This window comes from Mytilus edulis, chromosome 1, assembly GCF_963676685.1.
Source record: "Mytilus edulis chromosome 1, xbMytEdul2.2, whole genome shotgun sequence".
Lineage (NCBI taxonomy): Eukaryota > Metazoa > Mollusca > Bivalvia > Mytilida > Mytilidae > Mytilus > Mytilus edulis.
In genome coordinates this window covers 106,742,618-106,756,282 of record NC_092344.1, presented here as the reverse complement: position 1 = coordinate 106,756,282, position 13,665 = coordinate 106,742,618, and the positions used below count along the sequence as shown (strand labels likewise).

General features: G+C 31.2%; 1 long non-coding RNA gene across 1 annotated transcript; it reads right to left on the bottom strand.

Moving 5' to 3' along the window:
- Window positions 1-9,632: 9,632 nt before the first annotated feature.
- Window positions 9,633-13,140, bottom strand: LOC139517198 (uncharacterized). The gene is made up of 2 exons (XR_011663105.1): window positions 13,004-13,140; window positions 9,633-11,167 (listed from the first exon to the last, which is right to left on the bottom strand). It is a non-coding gene; the product is annotated as an uncharacterized lncRNA (long non-coding RNA).
- Window positions 13,141-13,665: the final 525 nt, after the last annotated feature.

Sequence of the window (13,665 nt, the reverse complement as noted above, 5' to 3'; positions counted from 1 at the left end):
ATACCGCCCTTTGATTGTCTGCGTTCCTCTCGAGTGAAAGTCATTGAATGATATACTGGGTTTCAAAGTTGAATAGTCAATACCTAATACTCTTATCAAATTTCCAAAGTGATTTACTAAAAAAAAGGATATAATTTATGGCACAAGTATGAGTGGACAATTCATCGACAGAATCTATTTGTGTTACAAAATTGTATTTCTAGTTTCTGGATTTAGCATAAGCTAAGCTTACACATTTTGTTGCGAGGTTTTTATCTACAAGTTGAGGTTATAAGTCATTTTATCGATATTAGTTTTTTTTTTCATTTCCATATACACACATGGAAAAAAGTATTGCAACACCAAATTGAAATTGAAATAAAAAAAAACACTTTTTATTTTTTTGTGATATAATTTGTTAAAAATCATTATTTAAGTATCACCTGAGCTTAATCAATAAATATCGAATCGATAAGTTTTTATCTGCACATACAGCTACTGTACCCGAAAACAGCAAAACAGATGTTTTCATCCTCATTGTTTTCAACACTTTAAATAACCAAGTTTTTAAAGTTATGTGATTGACACCTTGTAATGGGTCCTCGACAACTCTAAACTGCAGCAAGATGGCATATTCTCAGCATGAGAGAAGCAGGGACGTCGCTGTAACAACTGCACGTATTGTTGGTCATCACCATTCCACTATAAGTCGTTTTGAGTTAAAAATAAGGCACAAAACGATGTTCAAGACCTTCCGAGATAAAGATGACCCCCTATACCATTTGCTAGGGGAAATCAAGCATATTGAAGGTTTGTCAGAAGGAAACCCATTGCATACAATACAATCCTAAAAAGAGAGTGGTGGGCATACAGGAGCTTTTTAACAAGAACTGTTCGTGATCGACTCATCGCTACTGGTTATCGTACGATTAGACCATTTCAGAGACCTTTGCTTACAAACAGACACACAGTTTTCCTGTATCCAATGTAGTACAGAGCTCGCTAAAGTTGAAAACAAGCATCGTGGAGGAAGATCCATTGTTCCAATGGAACTCGGTTCATCTTCCTTGGACGGATCGTAGCCCGGATTTGAACCATATCGAGCATATATGGAACACTATTTGGCGGAACGTGCGCGAAAGGACACCCCAGTTCAAACACATCATGAAATAAACAATGCTCTTCATGAGAAATGGTTGCTGCTACCTTAGCAACAAATTAGTCGATTTTTGGCAGGAATCAGAAGACGTTTAGATGCGGTTATCCGTTTGAATGGAGGCTGAGCACAAAGTACTATTTCTTTGGCGTAAAACGATCAACCATGATGTAAACAGTCATCTGAAGATTAATTTTGAAATGTCTGACATTGTAAGGTTCGACTACAGTAAAAGTTGTAAATTGCATTTTTTTGTACAAAAAACACTTCATTTTGTTATTAAAATTGTGGTTATATAAATCATTATTTTTTCAAACTTTTTTTGTTCGTTTCAATGCCAATGTTATCATAAACTATGTTTCAATAATATTATACAAATATTTTATTATATTCCATCGAAAAAAAGAGGCTGATTTTTTAAATTTAAAAAATCAAGGTGTTGCAATACTTTTTTCCATGTGTATATAAGCGGGAGGTTTGCTATAGAACCAGGTTCAAACCACCATTGTTTTCCAAAAATGTTCTGTTCTAAGTCAGGAATATGACAGTTGTTATCAAATAGTCCGTTTTTATGTATATTCGCATTTGTTTTTGTTGCAGTTAAGTGTTTATGGTGTTCCGTTTGTTTTTACTCTTATAGGTGCTGTGTTTCTCTCGGTCTTAGTTACTAACCTTGATTTGTTTTCTCTTAATCAGTTTATGAACTTTGAACAGTGGCATACTACTGTTGAATATGTTTACCACGACGAGTCGGAATATACATGAACAGTTATTAAGCAGATGCAGTCACGTAAATTCGTAGAGATTAATATTCTGATAAAACTACAGCAGTTGAACGTTTTAGTCGTAGTACCATAAATATACACTGGGGTAAAGCTGATGACCGTAACTGCATTCACGGTCATCCCAAGATGTCGGATGAAAAATTAGGTCAGTTTCTGTATTGTCTGTTAAAGTGTTTCTATACCATTTTCTTTACAAATCATACATTGAAACGATGTAAATTTATAAAAGAATCACTCGGAAATCACTAATTACTTCTGAGAAATGTGCATGAAACGGGAAATTCGATTTGAAAAAATCGCTAAGATGACCGTAAATCACAATCGAGATGACCGTAACAGAATCAGCGATTCATAACAAGGGTGACCGTAACTGCTTTTAAGATGACCGTAATTTGTAAATGATGACCGTAACTTTTAAAGGATGACCCTCAATTCTAAGAAATATCTGTATTTATATAACTATCTTTTTGTATCAAATGATTAATCGTGTTGGTATACACATATTAATATGAGAGTTTTATCCTATAGGTAGAAGAAAATAAGACGTGCTTCAAATGCAAAGAAAACCATATGTATCTTTTTTACAGTAGAGGGTTTAATTTTTAAAATGAATTTGCCAAAAGACATGCAAATGAACAGGAAGGGAAAACATGCTACAAAAGCGCGATAAAATGACACCTTACAAGCATAATGAAAAAAATGCGGTGCACAGCCTTCAACTGCTCGACAAAAGATTTTTTGTTTGTTTCTGGGATTCCTTTTAACGACATATAATAAATACACATTTTTAAAAATGCCAAAAAATTGCATGTACTTCCATTGATATTATATCGTCTTTCATTTTGTCGTGCAAATAAAATAACAGAAATATTTTGAAAATATCATTCGAATAAACTAGTGAAGGTGAGCTCCAGCAAAGTAGATCCTTAAAATAGTATTGTACGAAAAGCGTATCACAAGGCGGAACGTTGTCAATTTGTATATATACAGAAATGTTATTCATACAGTCAGGATTCTACTTCTTCAAAATTATCTCCCCATTACGCCAGTTCATGCTCACAATAGTAGAAATGGAAGTCATTGTAGGGATGACGCTCTGCCAATTTTGCTCTAATTGAAAACTGATAAATTTATCCACATAGCACCATTACGATCGATCGTTATATGTCAGTTATATTTTAAAAGACAAATGTATCTACTAGCTAATGAGCATTAGTTAATGATCTTCTCTGCATTGATTCAACTTAAAAATATTTTCTGTTCGGATGTCAGATGGAATTTTTGAAAATTCTTAAGCATTTTAAAAATTCTAATTAAATATTTCGTTGAAGGGCAGACTAAACATTTTCAATGGTTGAAGATTATAAACCCTAGTTATCACACACAAGAAAATCATATTTTTTCAAAGATATCCATTTTCATCATCCAAATTAAAAGACTGTCGTCAAGTACTTTTAGAAAAAAATAGCTATTCGAACACACCTACTTTGTTTTTGTGATTCATTAGATAGGTATCTCACTTGACCCATATATTTCATCTTTTCGTACTGTCATTTTTTTACGTTATAAAGTCAACCTGTAGCTTTGATAGAATCTGAAGCGAGATGCTATATAAAATACTCTTGCTTTGTACGTTTTTAAGACAAAATATACACCCCAAACATGCCCTAACATAAAAAGGTGCACTCGATTTTTCTCTTTTCGATACAATCGTTACCTGTTTTGGGGAAATTTTTTCTTGATTCACACAATGGAAGGGCAGGCACGAACATTTCTGAACTAAAAGATTGATATGTTCTCCGTCCGTGATAAAAAAAAATCGGAGGTTATGCATTTTCTACATCCAACTTATAGATACTATATATAAAAAAGAAGATGTGGTATTATTGCCAATGAGACAACTATCCAGAAAAGACCAAAATGACACAAACATTAACAACTATAGGTAACCGTAAGGCCTTCAACAATGAGCAAAGCCCATACCGCATAGTCAGCTATAAAAGGCCCCGATAAGAACCGTGTTGTCGACTTGATATCTTATTGATTTGCATTACTATGTAATAGATACATTGAAAACTTATGCAAATGGTGTTTTTAAAATAAGAAAATTGTCGTTTTATTTGTTTCTATTAACTTTTAAAAATTTTGATACTATATCAAACATTACAGTTAGAACATTTATCGCTTTCTCGATAAATACAGAGCTTCGATTCTTTTGTTCTATTTCAAAAGTGTTTCCGCCTGCATGTATCAAGACAAATTAAGATTTTAATCTGCTTCCTCTGGAACCATACACATGGGCTCGATTACCAAATATGCGTATGTATTATTAATGTTTTTAATGCTCCATTTATTGGCATTATGTTTTTCTGGTCTGTGCGTACGTTCGTCCGTTCGTCTGTTTGTTTGTCCGTTTGTCCAGCTTCAAGTTAAATAAAATTGAAACTTAGTACACATTTTCCCTATTGTATGATCTTTTTAATTCTAATGCCAAATTACAGTTTTATCCCATTTTCATAGTCCACTAAACATAGAAAATAATAGTGTAGATGAGGCATCCGTGTACTAGGGACACATTCATGTTTCTTCAAATTGTCGTCGTATCGCTGTCAATTTGTGTTAAAATTTTAACGTCGATATTAATAAATATTTCATTGTTTACGAGAAATATGCAATTTGCTATCATTGTTATAAATCCTAAATATGGCCAATTATAGTATAGTTTAAAAAAAAAGAAATTTATGAAACATATTTATATCCGCTAACCGAGCCCCTATTGAGATCGACAAACTCAACAAAAAAGCTTTGAATATTTCTTAGAATTGATGGTCATCCTATAAAAGTTACGGTCGCCTATATAAATTACAGTCAGTCTTTACAAATTACGGTCATCCTTTACAAGTTACGGTCATCTTTTTACCAATCACGGTCATCCTTGTTTTATGTTACGGTCATCTTGAAAATATTTTGATTATGATTTACGGTCATCTTAACGATTTTTTCAAATCGAATTTCCCGTTTCATGCACATTTCTCGGAAGTAATTAGTGATTTTCGAGTGATTCTTTTATAAATTTACATCGTTTCAATGTATGATTTGTAAAGAAAATGATATAGAAACACTTTAACAGACAATACAGAAACTGACCTAATTTTTCATCCGACATCTTGGGATGACCGTGAATGCAGTTACGGTCATCAGCTTTACCCCAGTGAATATAGGCAGCAATAGCTAACCGACATGCGATACTTAGAGAAGTCGACAAAAATTCCAAACAAAAACGGAAGGACGTAAAACTCTTTTTGAAAGCTAGACAAGAGGCTATGGCAGGTAACGCATCTTTGTTTAGCCCAGGGTTACAATTCAGTTCCACTCCTTCCAAGTTTATTTAAAGGAAGAGAATGTACCGTAACCCTTTGTAGAGATGTTATCAACGCCATGCGAATGTTGTAAAAATGCTACGACTTATTAATAAAGTAATGTGGTATAAAAAAATTTATAAGAAATATATACTTGCGGCTTTCAATATATTGAGAACTTTGACTTGGTTATACTCAAGGGCGATTGGTTTGTTCTGGTATTTTTTTGTATGTATTATGTTTGTATTGTAAAATATATCGATCTCGAGAATCACTGAAACGACATTAATTGTCTAAATAAAAGCAACAGTAGTATACCGCTGTTCAAAAGTTATAAATCGATAAAAAAAAATCGTGGTCAAAAATTAAAACCATATGATACCCAGCAGCTATAAGAGGAAAACAACGGAACAACAGACATATTACATTGAATTGAAACAACAACGAAGTCCAACATAAAAAGAGACTGTCTATTTCATAACAACTGCTATATTTATGACTTGTTAAAAAACCTTTTTGAACAAAATGGTAAATGTTTATATTTTGCAGTAAAATTGGCGTCCTCAATAGTATTGATGAGATGAATAAATTAACTCGTATCACTCTTAAAGAAAGACAACTCGAGTTACATTTTTCTGGTGTTGGAAATAAATCCCGAACTCTATTAACTTCCCATGTAGGAAACTACCATTTAATTATGGTTCCGACAAGGTTTCAAATGTCTCAATGGTTTTTGACATAATTCCTTATCTTACAGTTATACTCTGACCTGTTCATACGTTTGAAAGATATGCGGGATATTTTTTATACTGATTCAACGAGTTAAAATAAAATAAAAGCAATACATAATAGGAAAAACATTAGTTGTTATCCTTAACTTGTGCTTATTCCGATCCGTTCTATTTTCTATAGCTCATTTTGAATGATCCCTTCGTTTAAATCGAGCTTATATCATAAAAATGCAACGTTTTAGGTATCCGAACATAAAATAAGTTATAAAAATATTCAAGGTATTACTGATTATTCAAATTTTAAAATGATGTTAAATTACACGTATGTACAATTTTTAAATGAGATAATTTAAATGCAATGCAATAGAACACCACTTAGACATAGAATGATGAACAAGCAACAATGATAAAGTTATATTAAATTAACCATTAGCACTCAGATTAAAACATTAAATGTGCTATATCGTTTGTATAAGGTTTGTGACTGGGGCAATGATTTATTCAATAAGCAAACTAAAAACCATAGCCACTGATTCATTTACACTAGTTTTGCTATAAAATGAAAACAGCAGAGAAATCTCAACAGCTTGACTCCAAGATAACATACTTATATTCATCAAAATATTAAATTAGATTTTAATTTTTGTTTATTCCAGATGACATGAACCACTTGTACGACTTATGGGGGGAAACCTTGGGAGGTATTATACTAGTGTAAAATAATCGTGAACACTTTATTGTGATGAACGTTTGTATAAATAATTTGAAAAACTAAATTTATCCTACCAAAACTAATTTGCGCAATTAAGATTACACCCATACAAATATACGAAAGTTAATTTGAAGAAGTTAAGTATTTAAGTAGAACTTTAAACCTATTGAATTGCGGCGTTATCTATTAAAGTCTTTTGATAGCAAATTAATTTTGTCAGTATCTAAGGTACCGTTAATGATACTGGATACATATATATACTCACAATATAAATAGATATACGGACACATAAAGTAAAGGTTATAAGGAATCTTTGTCATCCGCATTAAATACCAAAATGTTTGTTCAGTGTCCCGGTTTGCGGTAAATACAGGAAAATCGGACCAGGCACACCAAATCTATAAAGTCCGAGTATCCCTTTTTTTTTTTATCCCCGTTGTTTTACATGATAGGAGAATTACATGTGAATTACTGATCTAACGTGCGATCGGAATGCGGGATAAATGCGTAGACGAAGAATAATACCAAATAATTCATTATTCTTTATTTCTAGGACAATTGAACAGTAAAATCACAAAAATACTGAACTCCGAGGAAATTCAGAATGGAAATTGAGAATGGAAATTCAGAATGGAAATTCCCTTATCAAATGGCAAAATCAAAACCGCAAACACATCAAACGAATGGACAACAACTGATATATTCCTAACTTGGTACAGGCATTTTCTTTAGTAGAACATAATGGATTAAACCTTGTTGTGTAACCAGCTAAACCTCTCACTTGTATGACAGTCGCATAAAATTGCATAACATTGACAACAACATGTAAAAAACACAAACAGACATAACAGGCAATACATGTTAACAATTGGAGTACAACAATCAACATTGTGTTATAATCTTAATTAGGTTCCAAAAAAGGAGTCACAATACATCATTTGATTAATCATTTGATAGCGTTAAAAACGATTTTTTCTTAATTGGGGGCAATTTGGTGGGTTTTATCCAAATAACAACCATAAAGCAAATAACTATTTCAACGAAGACAAAAAGAATGGCATATAGACACTCTACAGGCACAGTACAGAAGCAAAAATGAAAGACAAGAATTAAATAAAGTCCATAATACAATAAAACAACGGCAGAGTGTATAGATTTCGAGCCACACCAACAAACAAAATCGACTAAATGGTAAAGTTTGAAAATATACTAGGACAAATTAAAAAAAAAAATGCTACCACTTAGTTAAGATGATTAAAACAATGTCAGTACACATGATTTAATTTCAATACCCATCGTGTATTATTTGTATAGTTGGTAAGTAATATTTGTCACCAAGGTCTTGGTATCTTTATTTTATACAGACTGAGTAGCAGCTGCAAAATCTGGAATACGGAATGAGTCGGAAATGTGAATCATATATGCAGATAATATCGAGACAGTGTCATGCAATAAAAATGATAACAACAGAATACAAAACACAACACAGAAAACTAAAGCAAAATGAACCCGACTCAAATCCGGAGCTGTTCGTAGGTGCTCAAGAAGAGTAAGTATATGTGAAATACGTCGTACGGCTCACGGAAGTGCAAATCCGGTGACATATCTATTTCGGTAGCTCACATTCGAGAAATAGAGGCCTTGATTGTGATTACGAAATTTAAAACATATCCGTTGTCATCTATGAGCCAAATATTCTATAAGGGTCAACCATCTCGTGATCGTGGCCGTTAAATTTAAAAAAGGACAATTTCAACTTCACCACTTGGAACTCTTGCTTTAATAGCTTCTATGTGAGAAGCTAATCTTTATCAAAGAAATCATGAATGGAAATACAATCCCTGGATTATCATATCAACTGGAAGATATATATTCCGAATGTAGCTACATAGAAATGGAAAGAACCACAATTGCGATGCTGAAATCACATGTTTTCTCGGAAAGATTTGTGTTTCAGCTGATATTCATTGTCAATTTCTAGATGTCAGTCAAGAGATAAGGAATACCTTACCGTCTCTGTTGTATGATATATATTTGATTCGATAAATTGGAATAGATGCCTTCCTCATAAGCACCAAACTTTGAATCATTTAGTGAGAGAACATGACCTATAAAGCGGATAGTGGAGTTAAAGTAAAATGCAAGCTTCTTATCTTTCTTACACAGGAGCCTTGTTTGAAACCGGTCTCGTACGTAGAAGGGAACCTGTCGGCAAGAAGAAGACACAGTTGGTTCCAATAGGAATGAAGATCGTATGTTGAAAAAAAAAACATGTCATTTACACGTAATACACAGGCCGTAAAAGGTTGTTTATAAGTATCATTCACAGATTCCTTTATTGTGGTGGTAAAATATTGGAAATTAGATCAGATCAATTTTCCCTGAAGAAAGACCACCCAGTTTTATATTAAAATGATAGCACAATTTCAAAATTTGGAAAACCTCAATGGAAAATGATGATTCGTGCCAAATATAAATACACTGAACAGCCAATGTGGGCGCCAAATTTTCTCTGGAGAACTATGTGGTGGATGGACACCAGTTTAATATCGTATGATGAAATAGTACGAACTAACAGCTAAGAACGCTTTTATGTGCCCCTAAAAAGAGTCCACTTGCTGTAGTTGACAACAATGAAACAAACAGTATGTACAAATATTAATAAATTGCTTATTAATACAACACCAATAGTATTGCTAAAATCAACTGCTTTTTTTAACAGTTCGGACATTCGGCTTATTTTATATTTTCTTGCAATTTGTATTTTCATGTTGTATTAGTTAGTTAACTTGAAGCGTAAGTTTGTTTTGTTGAAATAAAAAAAAAATGGTGTAAATAGTTGTATGATATAGATATTTATATATTCATTCATTTATATTACATATTTATGCAATGAAAATGACAAGAAAAAAATATAAATGTTTTAATATCAATTATGTCGAAATATTCAGTTAAAACTACAATCTTCAATTATTTCAAATGAATTGGTACAAAGTATCATTTTGTATAATTTTCAGAGTAATTCATCTCCTTTAATTTAATTCATATTTCTTCCTTCTGTGTAATTTGATAACATCTTAACATTTAGCACTACAATGCACCATTCGACAGTATGGTGATAAAAAAATCAAATACTAACGCACTTAATTGATTGACAATAAACATCATAGATTGACACTTAACATATTTTTCATAGAATCAAATAGTTTAAAAGTACACTTTTTTTTAACGTCTTAAGACTCCTTTTACAAACAAACAAAAATTGACAAGCAAAAGTATTTGTTCATTTCAGTTAAACATATGACAATTTCGATAGAATGAGTTTGACGAAAAAACGTTGTGAAATTATAGCTTAATCCATTTATTAAAACTTTTATCTACACAAATGAGGCTTATCTGTTACATTTAAAGAGTTTTAATTGGTTTTTGAATTCATATATTCATTCGTGTTTTTTTGCACATCTGAAAAGTACATTCAAACCGATATCTCGATCAAATGCGACCTCATTATTTGGTCTGATTTGACGTAGGGAAGAACATCCCTGTTTTTTTTTAAGTTAGCTGTTTATTTCATCGTCGAATGTCTTCATGTAACAATCAAGTCGAATAACGAAAATATAACTGCCGTTTCTCGGATTTACTGATAATTTCCTTGTCGTTGGTTAAATTATTGTTTGATATCCAGTCAATAGTTTATGTAATTTAGATACAGAAATTAAATTTTTAAAACTGTGATTAAATTTCAAATATTCTCTATTCATTCATGCACATATAATTAAGATAAAAATATGTGACAATGAGACAACAAACCATCAAAGACCTAACCTTATTGAAAACGACGCAAATTTATTAAAAAAAAATAAAAATTATTAGCCATGAAACCCGTAGTAATTAAAATTATACAACGTTTCAGAAATGCAAATGATAACAAGAGAACATTACATGTCGAAATTAATATGTAACTAATATATTTCAAAGGAACTGCTGTGTCATTAATGTTTTAAAATTTATCAGATATATGATTAGACAAACACATTCCATAAACATATGCATTTATTTTAATTATCTTCCATTAATTATTCTATATAATAATAGAAAATATGACAAATATTTTGATAGAGTTATGTATCTTTTTTCTTTCGTCGTGCTTGACTCGTTCGTCGCCATTTTTTTTATATTAATTTTGGTTCTTTAGAAATTGCTTCATACAAGTGAAAACATAATCCTGTATTCTACCCTTGATGTTGTTCTTCACTCAAAATAAATGTGGCATTACGGGCGTCATTACCATCTCTATGTTCCACTACGAAATGCCTGTCTTTCAGTCCAGCATTTTAAGTCTATCATCTCCAAAAATAATATCCTGAATGGCACTGTAATTTGAGATTATCTAAGTTCCTCAAAATTATCATTATTAACATCATTCTTGGTTACTATTGGAATCACTGTAAACAAAAATCAGAATCTTGTTAGATAAAGCATACGTGTTTTGCTATGAATATCAATTATATGATCAAGTTTGCAAAAGTATGAATTATTCGAAATACTAAGGATTATCTTATCCCGTGCATAAATTACCTAGCCGTATTTTGAATTTTTGGTTCTCAATGCAAAATAAAATCAGAATCTACTTAGATTAAGCATACTTATTTTGCTAGCTTGTTCTCTGATATATCTTGCCAAGTAGACAACAACAAAAATAGAGATGTTATAGACATTTTCACCTATACCCTTGTGTTTTGATTCTTTTTAAAATGGAATTATAACATACCAACGAAATTAAAGCATTGTCTTTTGCTGTAATTTAATTCACAGCTGTACATGAGCATAAGATAGTGAGTGCAAAATATACAACAAAAGTACTGTTTATCTATGTAATTAACACAGAACTACTTACACAGATTAAACACTCTGATAAATGGTCTTAATATGCATCCAACTATTTCTAACAACAAGAACGCAACAATAGCAAGGAAATATCCCAGTATAACAGTATAACCCATCTTGATCATTTATGAACTAAACTATCTATATTAAGATTTCCCAACACTTTTACAAATTTTTATAAACATTACCTTTTATTTATAATCACTTTCCTATTGTAAAGCTAATTTTCGCTAAGTTGATACACTTTTGTAAATATATGCAGCGGACATTTACAATATAATCCGAATTATAGGTCATTATTCTCTGTGTCAATTTATATCGAACAGAACCCGTCGAATATGTGTCATCGTTTAGAAATATTAAAAGATCGACCAAAAATTAAGAACAATGAATTGTTGTATTTTTTTGGGTGAATATATTCCCCAAATTTTGTTATCTTACATGGATTTTTGAGTTTTGAAAATATGCAATAAAGTTCTGTCTTCAATGTTATGAGACCTTTCATGCAAATTAAAGCTATCAAATCAAATAGTATGGTTAGAATAATTTTGCTTAATTGTATAATGGTATATTATTCTTTGAAACGCTAACTTCTGACATTGTCCACTACACAAATTTACACATTTGTTTAAATGAATGGAAAACTGATATAAAAATTCATCTTAAACTTTACAAGGGCAATAACTCCACAATGTTTTAAAACTTTTTCATAATTATAATGATAAATGCATTTTTTACAAATAATTTATATTTCAAACTTTACTCATTTAAATAACTCTGGTCATGTGATTACTGAGTTTTCTGTTTGCATGCTTTTGTATTTCTCATTACACACAGAAAGCACAGTAATCACATGACCAGAATTATTTAAATGAGTAAGGTCACATGGTACAATAAAACAGGTTTAAAGCACATGTCTAATGTTTTTTGTTTTGAATGGAAGGCTGTTACACTACTCACACTTACTCCATTGAATATTTTATTTAAAAAAATTAAAAGTAACATAGAGAGCCAATGAGTAACTTTTTTGATTATTGGTTCAAAATTATGATATTTATAGTCAGAGTTCGTATATATCATACATTAACACACATGAAGAAAAAAAATATTTATTAGTAAAAATGAATTTTTAAGAATGATTTTTTGAAGATTTATAAAAATCAAACGGACTTTTTTTTTTTTTTTTTTTATAGTATTGACTACTGGAAAATGAAACGGAATCTCGTCGAATACATACCACTCCCATCCGAAAGTGTTGTGATTATTTCACTAAAACCAAAAGTGGTGCAGTTTTTAAAACTTCTGAATTTCGAACAAATATTCCATCGATATTGTCATATTAATATAATAAAATGAAAACACTTCTAAAAAGATATATTAAAGGTTGAACTCACCTGAGTGGGAAGTGCGAACAAAATTTAATCCGACAATAAATAACATGTACATGACAATCATCAACAATATCGGACTTTTGGGATCCAAATCTGTCCCTAATGTTTTCAGTATATCATACATGGTGGCTATATAACAGGATAATGATTATCAGTAACTTAAATGATACTGAAGTGGTTCATTAACTAACGGAAGTAATGTTGTACTTATATAGTCATTGATAAAATAATACTGTTATACAGATTAAAGAAAATACAAAAAGGGAAATGTGTCATTAAAAACTCAAAACAACTATGTCTAAGTTAGTATGTTCAACAACTATCAAACCTTCAGTTACTATCTGTTTTGGAACACAAACAGTTGTATGTTTAGCAAAGATGTCAAAACGTTCTTTTGTTGTCAGGTAAACTTAAAAGAAAACTCATCAATACCGTCAAAATGAAATATGAGTATAAGTCATCACACCCACGGGATTTAACATTTGCACAAACCAATGTTTATTGCACAAAACAGACAAAATAAATAGTCAAATTAATTTTATAGGTTGAAAACCTTTTCTGAGAAGCTGCTGTCAACCTAAGAAACAATACCAAAAATAACAAAACTTTATATAAAATTGAAACAACATGATATAAATTTCATGCGTCCGAAGCTCCTGTCTAGA